Below are 11352 nucleotides of genomic sequence, written 5' to 3'. Positions count from 1 at the left end.
TTTATTTATCAGTAAGTAACAAAGCTAATAAACTCACAGCATTATGATAGCTTCTTTCCCTAAAACAGACTTAAATTGTTCAGCACAATCGACTACTTCTTTTCTTTCCTCTAAGTATTAAACCTCCCAATAGAACTTTGAATTGTGAAGATTGCTTTAGGTCTTTCCACATCTTTGAATGCATTTAAAAATTCAGTTTCAGTATAAAGCAGCTAAAAATTTTCTTCATAATAGAAGTAAAACAATAAAAGAGAATATGGATAAAAATCCAAAGAGATACTGTTGCCTGGGTACATAAAAGAACATTCAGCTAACGGAACTGTTTTCAACATAATGTAATTTTGTCTTGGCCTGAAAATTTATTTTGATTTACATTGGTCAAAGGCTTTGTCCCCGTAAGCTTTCTCAGTTCCTCCAGCCAGTGGACAGCTAAATCCAAAGACCTGACACCCTTCTGTGCTCTCCTTAGGTCCCTGGTCAGTTTTATAATTTTCTGCCTTTAAACAAGCTCTACCTTTAAAAAAAACATGTCAGCAAAACAATTCTGCAGCCATTTAAAAAATCTAGATACTCAATTTTTCTTCTCAGCATTAGACATCATTTTGCTCCAGTAAGTCTGTGGAAATGACAGTTGTCAGCAGGCCTCCTTCCTCCGTTGGCCCTCGTTCATCTCCCACTGAAAAGGTAGTTGCAAATTCCAATCTGCTCTTTCCCTCCATCCTTTTGCTCCATATATAGTTTTCCAAGTCATAACAAAAGGAAAAAATGAACAAAGATGACTCAATTTCTCGTTTTCTCTTTTCTACCTATCACTGAAGAACCAACTGCCTTCTGATCAGAAAACAGTTGCTTAATTGACAAAGTGGAATTTCTGAACAATTTTCTCGGTGTGTCTGACTAAAGCATATTACTTTCTTTCCTAATTAATAGCTAATTAAAATGGTGAGGCATCCTGTTGAAATGATAGAGACCCTCAACTTTTAGAACATCTTCAAAACTGATTATCAAAGTTACTTTTTCCTAAAATAAACACAACACTTCCCAATGTAGTTTTAACCAGAGAAATAATTTTTAAAGAGCAGTAGGTTATCTCACAGACCCACAGCCATGTATCTTTAAATACATTTGTAAAAGAATGGAGTGGGGAGGGGATCAAACCATTATTGATGATTTTAAAATACTTCAAGGACTTTTACTAAATAAGGTAATATTGAATAAGCAAAATACAACAAAATCAGGGCTATTCAATCTGAAGATGATCCCCCGGTAAGCCTGCAGTTTCGGAATTATTATAGCATTGCTTTTCCTCCTTCAGTGAGGCAGCCAGTACAGATAAAGGGCACTGACTTTGCAACCTACCAACTTTGGTTCTGATATGGACTCTGCTGTTTTAGCTACGTGATCTTAGATAGCTTACTCAATCTCTCTGTGCCTTTTCTGTAAAAACAAGGATACTGGTAACACCTACTTTGTGAGGTTGTCGTAAGCCTTATCTATGAAAATACACAATGCACTGAGAACCATCCTTGGCACCAGCTGATCACTCTGCATGTGCCCCTCTCACTGTTATTAAACTTAATTTAAAAGTCTAAAGCAGTCAATTAGGAGATAAGAACATTCTGTAATTGAAATATAGTAAGTCAGCTTTGAATTTTAGTCAATATTAATTATTTGCTTTCTGTGAACACTGACTTTTCTCGACTTCCTTTCATTTTCTTTCTTGGATTTTGGAGGAAGAGCACATCATCCCCTCGAAGCTGGCAATGGGGTGGTGTCAGGGCAGAGAAGAAGTTTTTGCAGTGCCCCTGTTTCCTCCTGTCTAAATTTTAGACGAGGCTTAGTTTAAGCTCATGGCTCCCAGGGGAGCTCTGGACTGCAGCTAAAGCAAGATTGCTATTTACAGAGTGACCTAGGATGATCCTTAGTCTCTGTGGATTTTAAGAGCCTGGAAAGTCTAGATCTGCTTTCATGTAAGAGAACCAGGGGGTGCCAGGTCAGAATCCCTGTAAAAGTATGTGTCCCTGTTCTCCTTTTCTCATGATATATTTCAATGCCCAATCTCTAAAGCTGGGTCACATGGTTTATATTTGGAGGGTTTTTGCAAGATTTTATTTTTAAAAGAATCAGTGACTGAAAACCATCAAAACCAACGTGTCTATATGATAGATTTGGACAAATTAATGCAACCAGACTTTGATGGCAGTGGTTTCTTATCTCTTGCATATAATCATGATGATGACGGTGGTAGTGTGGTGGTGATGCTGATACCAGTAGCTACTATTTATTGACCATCTACTACCATTGGCTTAGACACTCTACTAGGTGTTCAAACATGCTAATTGTTTAGTCTTTACAATAACCCTGTGAGGTATTTTATAGATAAGAAAAATGAAATTCAAAAGGTAAATAGCTTCCACAACATGCCGTGAGTGGGTGCATCCACCTGCCACCAAAGCCCAGGCTCCCCTCCTAACAGCCTCACCTTGTCATCCATCAACTTCCAATTTACAGATTTCTGCTCAAAGTGCCTTCACCCCTTTCAAAATCAAGATGCCTCACTGCTCCCCTATGTGACTTTCTTTACTGCTTGCTAGTAAATTCAACTTTCTGTAAATTGCCTTTGTTGACTCCAAGATATTAGGTTATTTGATGTTGTTATTCTAATTTATGCCCTTTCAAGATGCAGCCACAGAGGGAAAAAAAAGACCTTGCAAGGCTCATGCATTTTCAGATGAGTTTATAAATAGAAACAGCATCTTCCACTCTTTTGAAATAGAGAGACATCAGGAGAGAGGCCATTTTCAGGCCTCTCTTCCCTTGACCAGGTCACTTATTGTATCCTCATTGATGACTGAAAGAAATTGATCCCCCTTGTCTTTTAAAGGTTTACTGTGTGATGTTTGTTACAGAAAGAAGAATCAGAACTCTGTTAGCCTCTGCTCATTCATCCCCTTTTAGTAGCTTGATAAAACCACACTGTCAGCTTGAAAGAAGACAGTGGAATGCATTTAGCCTAGTTTTATTTGATTCAACAAACATAAGCAAATGATTAGTCGGGCTTTTAGTGTAACACACTGCAGAACACATTTACAGCATTGGGTCATATCTAAGTCAACAACAGTGATGATAGTAATTCAGTCTTGTCTTATATTGAGTCAGGCAATATGGGGTGTAACTCTATATGTAAGATGTGCCCTTAAAAACTAGCAATCATTAAATCCCAGGTACTTTTTAAAAAGTCAAAACAAGTCATTTTCTAATAGCATTTTCTGGCTTTTTCCCCATCTGAAATTTCTGCAGTGTGTATTTTTCATCCCTTCTCATGTGAGGTTATATTCTAGGGGTTCATGTGAGGCAGATAACTAATTTTACAGATTCTTTCAGATTAAAATAAATGGAACAATGGTAGCAGAAATAACAAATGATTTACAGATAAATACACATGGATTGGAATTCTAGTCCTCTCTCTTTATCTCAAAAAAAAAATTGACACAAGGATCTCAGCCTTGTGTCGTTATTGCAAGAGTTAAATGAGATGGGATATGTTGTAATCTAGATTAATGTTTGACATATGGTGGTTGATATAGGTGATCTGTCATTTCCTCATCACTGCCCATCTGTGTTTGTTTTGAAGAAGACCTAGATTTTGTAGTCAGGTGACAGAACAGGTTCGAAAGTCAGAATCAAGCTTTCAAGTTCCATGCCCACCGTTTGTTTGTTTGTTTGTTTTTTTGTTTGTTTCAGACTAGAGCGAGGTTTTATCCATTTTACATTTTTTAATTTCTTATTTGTAAATTATTGATAACAGCACCTATTTCCTAAGGTTGCTTTTCATGACATAATACATATAAGATGTCTAGCACATGAGAAGCACATAATATATGTTTGTTATTAACATCATTAGTAGGAAAGATGTCATCCAAAATGGTTCTACATTTTAACAATAACAAATAAGATCTTATTTGACATGTGCTATTCTAAGAACTTTTATTTGCATCAGCTCATAGGGTTCCCTTAACAGCTTGATGAGGCAGGTATTATTGGTATTATTATTTATAAATATCCCCATTTTTAAGATGAAAAAATGGAGACCAAAAGTAATGAACGTTTCCAATGGTACAAAGACAGAAAATGACAGAGCTGCTATTTGAATTCTAGCTGTCAAGTTTCAGAGTTTACATTCGTAATTAATTCTATATCTGCCTGATGCATTATTTCATAACAGCTCAGTGAGGTAAGTAGGGCATGTGTCATTGTTTCTTACTTTGTAATGAAGAAATTGAGGGTCTGAAGGGTCAGGCTTATGAGTGAAACTTCTCTCAATCTCAAAAGAGCTAAATCTTCCTTTAGGGGTCACAGAAGGGAACTCCTGAGCACCTATTTTTTATGTATATGTGGAATAGTGAGAAAGAAATTGCATTACAATCTCATGTTTTGTCTTAAAAAATTCATCTAGTTTAGCTTTTTACTCCAAAATGTAACTCTTTATTTGAAAAATTATATTTAAAATTTCTTAGCACTGAACACAATGGATGCTCCAACAAGAGGTGTCATGCTTTTCCTTGAATTTATATTCCCTTTGGCAAACAATGCCTATCAAGGTCAAGTTTGAAAACTTGACCTTAAATGTAATTCTGGCAATGCTAACTCATAAAGATGCTTGACAATCAGTGGAGTTTATTTGACCTAATATCAGAATTTAGAATCTTCTTTTATGCAATAAAGATGTTACCTAATGATATTGAGACAAGCAAGCATAAAGGGGTCCCTGGAGAACCTCCGACCATCCCGTGCACTGGGCGAAGTGTGTACTGGGGTGGAGCCATGGAAGTTATTGCCATTTGCAGGGGGTTGGGGAGGAGCCTGGCATCTCCTGTTCTGGGGTGGTAACCTGGGATTCAATCTGTGAGATGGGGACCTGTTAACATGAACCTCTCTTGCTTTGCTGAGTTTTTTTTTTTTTTTCCTTTTCACCAAAGAAATTTCATTTTTCTCACCCTTCTGTGTCTATGAGACTAATCTTTCTTGGTTGTGTGACAAGGGCCCTGTTTTTAGCTGAATTAGAGAGAAAGTTCTACAAGAGTATGTGTGAGAGAAGTGCCAGGGTAAGCAAATTATCCTGGCAGTCATCCTGGTAAAGAAATGGCTTTTGCAGTGAACTCTTGAACCCATACATCAATCGATGGGAAAAACAATGATTAGCACAATTGGAGTGATTGCTCATGGCATTGCTTATGGTGAATTAAAGTAGCTAAAGACTGGTGAGCAAATCCTATTTTCATACCCCTTCTAATCTTCCTCTCAGCACTCTACTGGTAACAGATAATTATGGTTTTGAGTGCTAAGTGCTTCCTCACACCCCATCTTTGCACATATTCCCTTGCCTTGCATTGGAATGTCCTTGCTAATTTCAAAATTCAGCTCACATTAATACTGATTCTCTAATATTCAAAGTTGAATAAATTTGAATGATTCCAATGGAGAAGAGAATGATAGCTGTAAATTAATAATTGAATATAACAAATGTTTATTGACTATTGGGTGTCAGATGTTATGGAAGGTACCAAAAGAGATAAGAGCCAAGTCCTATAAGATTTAAATTCAAATTGATAATTAACTATTGGGTATTTAGAAGAAGCAGCAAACAATTATTTTCCCTCTAGCCATTTTTTTTTTTTTTCCAGAGGCAGAGTTTCAGTCTTGTTGCCTAGGCTGGAGTGCAATGGTGCAATCTTGGCTCACCACAATCTCCGCCTCCCAGGTTCAAGTGATTCTCCTGCCTCAGCCTCCCAAATAACTGGGATTACAGGCATGTGCCACCATGCCAGGCTGTTTTTTTTTTGTTTTGTTTTGTTTTTTGTTTTTTTTTTTTTTTTTTGTATTTTTAGTAGAGATGGAGTTTCTCCATGTTAGTAAGGCTGATCTCAAACTCCCGACCTCAGGTGATCCACCCACCTCAGTCTCCCAAAGTGCTGGGATTATAGGCATGAGCCACCATGCCTGGCCGCCCTACCATCTTATGTTCATTTTCTACCTGAAAATTAGATAGACAAAAGACAAACTAAGAGAAAAACAAATGAGTTTATTAACATATGCATCCATTGATATACATGGGAGCCCTTGGGGATGAATACCTTAAAGAGTGTTTAGAACTTGACCTTCTATTGTATCCTAGAATACATTTTCAGAGAAGTAACAAGACAAAGGAAAAAGATTTTGACTTTCTAGGGTGGCAAATTCCAAGACTGTAAATGTACGGGTGAACTAACAGAAGATAAGGGCAGTTAGTCAAGTTTGTTTCGTAGTTTCCTTTGGTACTGGTACTGGTACTTGCTCTAGGCTAACAACCATTTCCAGGGGTGTCTAATCTTTTGGCTTCCCTAGACCACATTGGAAGAAGAAGAATTGCCTTGGGCCAGAAATAAAATACACTAACACTTACAATAGCTGGTGAGCTAAAAAAAAAATTTCATAATATTTTTTAAAAGTTTATGAATTTGTGTTGGGCTGCATTCAAAGTCATCCTGGGTTGCATGCAGCCTGTGGGCCATAGGTTGGACAAGCCTGGGAGTTTCTTCTGGTGATTAATTTCTGTCTTTTCTGGTAGAGAGAGGAAAGGAAACAACTTTACCAATTTGTACTTTGCTTTTAGGCAAATGAAGGAGGAGCACAGAGCTTTTCTTATATCTACTTCTCAGTTATGCTCAATCAGAATAATCCTATGTCAAAGTGGCATATTTTGGTGTGGCATATTCTGCTACTCTTGAGGTACATATACATTATGAACCAGTGACTTTATTAGGTGTTAGAAATATGAATATAACAAGATGTTTTTCCTGACTAGGAATACTTTACAGATTGTCAAAGGAACCAAACATACAAACAAAACACCACATTAAAATGTGATAAGCAATAATATTGGATAAAGGCATGATAAATCTTTATGGAGTAGGTGGAGAAAGGGTCTGAGCTAACTGTATCATAGACATATATAAGGGCTGGGCCACAGAGGGGAGCAAATATGAGTTTCCCATGCAAAAATGTTGAGGGGGGGACATCATGTGCATCACTTCCACGGTCATGTTGCTATTTTATGGGAGATGCAGGAAATGACTTTATAGCAGAATCTAGATGTATATAAAACTGTTGGAAAAGTGGAAGAGCAAAAGTAATGACTTTGGGTTTTTCAATTATGCCTACACATCTACGATCTATAGGCAATTTCTGCTGCCTTCTCAAGGTAAGAGACTGAACCACAGTGAATGGAATTCAGCCGCTGTAAATACTCTTATCTGTAGATCTTATTTGTCCATTGCCACCGAGAGAGAAGCAAGGTCTCTATTCCTCTTCATCTCCCACCTTTCAAGTCGTGCATTTGTGTCTCTTATTGGTAGAATTTCCACTGCATTCATAAACATAGCTACAGAGGAGTCTGAAATATATTGTTTTGAGCTTTTCACCTCATCCAGTATGGGGTGGGAGGAAGAGTAAAAATGGTGGCTACAAGTTAATACATAATATCTCACTTGGGGAATATACAAAATTCCTTTACACAGAGGAAGTATCTGCTGTCAATCAGGCACAAAGTACGGGGACATTAAGATGAATGACATGAGGGCCTTGCCTTCAGGCTATTACCTTTATCAACACAAGAAAAGTTGATTTGAAAGAGCATTGTGCTAAATCACAGTAGAAATTTAAAGTTTTCTTTACAGAGAATGATACAAAAAAATGAAACCAGTTTGGGTGTCATTTGTAGAATTTACCATTTTATCACCACAGCATTTTCATCTTCAAGAATTAGAAATCTAAACATAACTGTAGTCAGTGATAACCTGGGTCTTTAAGAGAAAAATATGAGAAAATGTAATCAATAAGTACTAAATACAGTTTGAACTGAAATCTCAAACTGCTTACAGATAAATGTTTCATTTCATACCAGGAAGCCTGTTTGGCAAATTGTAACATAGCAAGTAGTGAGAAAACATAAGTCACCTTGAATGCTGATTGAATATAATCAATGATTAATGGCAAATTTGTGGTCTTTTTAATGATGATAGTTAAATAAAATTAAATTGAACCATAAATTTGAATGCTCTCTGGAATTGGGTCATATAAAAAGTAAGTTTTATGAAGAAGAAAAAATGATTCAGTAATATTACTCGAATCAGACTCATAACTCAGAATTCAGAGCTTTCCATTTAAATAGAGTTTTGACTATCCTGTTTACATATTCACATATATTTAATTAGGTTGGCAAAGTTGTATAGATTTAATCTCAGAGAGTTCAGTCAGCAGTCATACATTTTTTTGGTCTGATTTTATTTTAACCACATCCGTGAAAATCAGCATGGGTTCAATCACTTAAGAGTAGAGATGATTTAATTATCATTTCAATGAAAGAAATAAGGAAGTGGACCGGCTTAGCTCTCAGTATTAAGGCCTACTCAAAATTAGTTGAATGGTTTCAGATCTAGAAGTTTGATGACATCTTAGGCTGCCATCAGAATCAACTTCACAAAATTTTAATCATGTTTTGAAAAATACGCTATTGGTGTATTGATCTTATGATATATTATAACTGCATGGGTACTATCTCTGAGATTATGTTGTCAATTTCAAGCGAAAATTTAGAAATAAATTAAAACGGTGCTTTACTGTACCATTAGCCAGTTCACAGATTAAAAAATACAAAGAGGGTTGTTTAGAGAGCGAGAAATTTACACCCCGTCCTGTATGGTTAGATCCCACCGAAATCAATTGTAAAGCTCCTGGTCTCAAAATGTTCACCACCATCCTGAAATGTTTTCCTAGAGAATTACTATGAGCACAGAAACCAGAGGAAAAGGTCAGATCATCTATCCGTTCTCTGCTAAGTTTAGAGCCAAAACTCAGAGGCTACAAAGTGAAGTCAGCAGAAAGGACTGAGGTATCAAGAACAGACTTGAGAAAAGGTGAGAGAATTAGTGGCTAAAGGCATCTACACCCAGTTGATTCCAGTAGGGATAGCACCACATCCAAGAGGCCAAAGAGGGGACCAGAAACCAATGAACAAAACACAGGGTTTATTGAAGACCTACATCCAGGGCAGGTCCAGTAGCAGCCAGCTGGACAGCATAGCAGCTGTCAGTTGTGAAAGCATACAGTTTATATCGCATTTTTATTGGGCACCCTTCACCTAGCAACCTCTACCTAGAAATCTCCATTTAACCCAAAACAAAGGGACCCTATCCCTTGAATGGCCTTCATTGAAAAGGATGGGCTGGGGGTTGGATGTCCTTCAGAGATAAAGAGTGACTCTCTGGGTTGGCCACAGCCAGATTCCTTACCTTGGCATTCCAAACCCACACTTTTCTTAGACCACAGAGTCATTCTCAGGCTATGCTTAAGTTATTGTTGTCAGGTACATCTGTCATGCAGCCACCATCATACTGAAGCTTATTATAGAGAAAGTGAAGAACTGGGTTGTAAAGGGTCTTTGCAACAGGAGAACAAGGGTAATTATCACGTAGTAGAGAAAATGTCCTTCATCATTCTGAGCTAAGTTAGAGCTGCCCCACTTTGGTTCAGATAACTTGTATACTCTGACTTGCTACAACCCCCACTGGGCATTCTGTCAGAAACACACCACCATTCATCCAGTTGCTCAAGTCCTGAAGATGAGTCCTCCTTGGCACTTTTCTTATCTTCACGCTCCTCATCCATTATTTCAGCAATCGTTCAGAGTCCACCTTCAACTATGCCATGAAACCTGTCATTTTTATTTCACCTTTACCACCCTCATCCTACTCAGCACTGCCAATGGACTACTGAGATGGGCTCTTCCCTGGTCTCTCTTCTTACATCAAAACTAAAATTCAGAAAGTAAATCTGATCATGTCTCTCCCTGACTAAAAAAAAAAAAACCTTACAGAGGTTTTCATACATAAATGACATATATGACAGTATGTATAACTGACTTCAGACCGTTGCTTTATTTATTTAGTGCTTTTGTTATCATTTGTGAGCTCCACAGGGGAAGGACTTCCTCTTCAGTAGCTAGAAGGCATGCTGTCATTAAGTAATAAATATTTATTAGATAAATGGATGTAAAAATTCTCATGTAAAATGGAGCCTGTTTCACCCTTGTGTGTTGACCACCAGAATTCCTATAGGTATCAAATTTGAGAACTATGTCTTAGAGAATGAGAAGGGCAATACCTTATGTAACCTACCAGCATAACTTAATTTTCCCAGTTGTTCCAGTCATATTGAAAAGGCCCTCTACGTTTTGACCTTACCAGAGAAATCTGTAACGGCTAGTTCATGTTCATGAAGTCACAGAATATTATTTGCATATAGTCATGATAAGATTCACCCCAATACCTATTTCAGAAATTAAGTGTTGTCTTTCATGGTTTCAAGAGTCCTGTTTTTCTTTACTCAGTTCCAAATACATTATTATAGAGATTCTCTAATTAATTCCAGGTTCAATATTGACTACAGTACAAATCTTTTCTTTTTTATTTTTCTTAGAGTAGTAGCTGAAGAGTTCATTCCATCTTAGACAGCTTAAAATAGAGTTGCACAGAAGATCACAGCAGCAATAAACTTGAAAAGGGTTCTAACCATGGCATGAAGGGGAAAAGCACAGCTCAGAGGAAAACTGCTTCAACATAGAAGATAATTTACCCTTCTACAGAGATATATATTTAGGATTTTTCTGTAGCAGCTGTTGGGATCTGTTGACCTGACAAAATTTATCAACCCACAGCAAATTGATCATTCCTAGGGGCAGAAAAGAAGCCTATTTGCATATGGTGATGTTAAGGTTCCTAAATACCTTTTTCTATTAGCTCTTTAAAAATTTTTCAAAATTATTTTTACTATGCATTTAGACACCAAAGACCAGAGTCAACATTTCAATGACATGCTGGTGGGGGAAAACAGAGTGCTAGAAATTAAGCTCTAAATCCTAGATTGGAATAATTTGTTCAACTTAAAGCTACATGACCTGAAGTAAATTAATACAGTGGAGAGAGATTTGTTTGCCACCACTTCTGTTTTTCCCTTCTGTCTAAGAACACAGCTCCCTAGCTCATTAGAAATGGTCATGTGACAAAGTTTCCACTGTACCTGTATTAATTTGCCAGAGATACCATGACACCATCATTGGATGTCTTAAACAACTTATTTTCTCACAGTTGTGAAGATTAGAAGTCCAAGATGAAGGTGTCAACCGGGTTTGTTTCTTTTGAGGCCTCTCTCTTTGGCTTAAATATGGCAATATTATCCCCCCTCTGTCTTCATCTGGTCTTCCCTCTGAGTACATCTGTGCCCAAATTCCCACTTACCAGAACACCAGTCATATTG

Source organism: Saimiri boliviensis, chromosome 3, assembly GCF_048565385.1.
Source record: "Saimiri boliviensis isolate mSaiBol1 chromosome 3, mSaiBol1.pri, whole genome shotgun sequence".
Taxonomy (NCBI): domain Eukaryota; kingdom Metazoa; phylum Chordata; class Mammalia; order Primates; family Cebidae; genus Saimiri; species Saimiri boliviensis.
The sequence above is the reverse complement of the archived record's forward strand: the minus strand, read 5'-3'. Positions refer to the sequence as shown.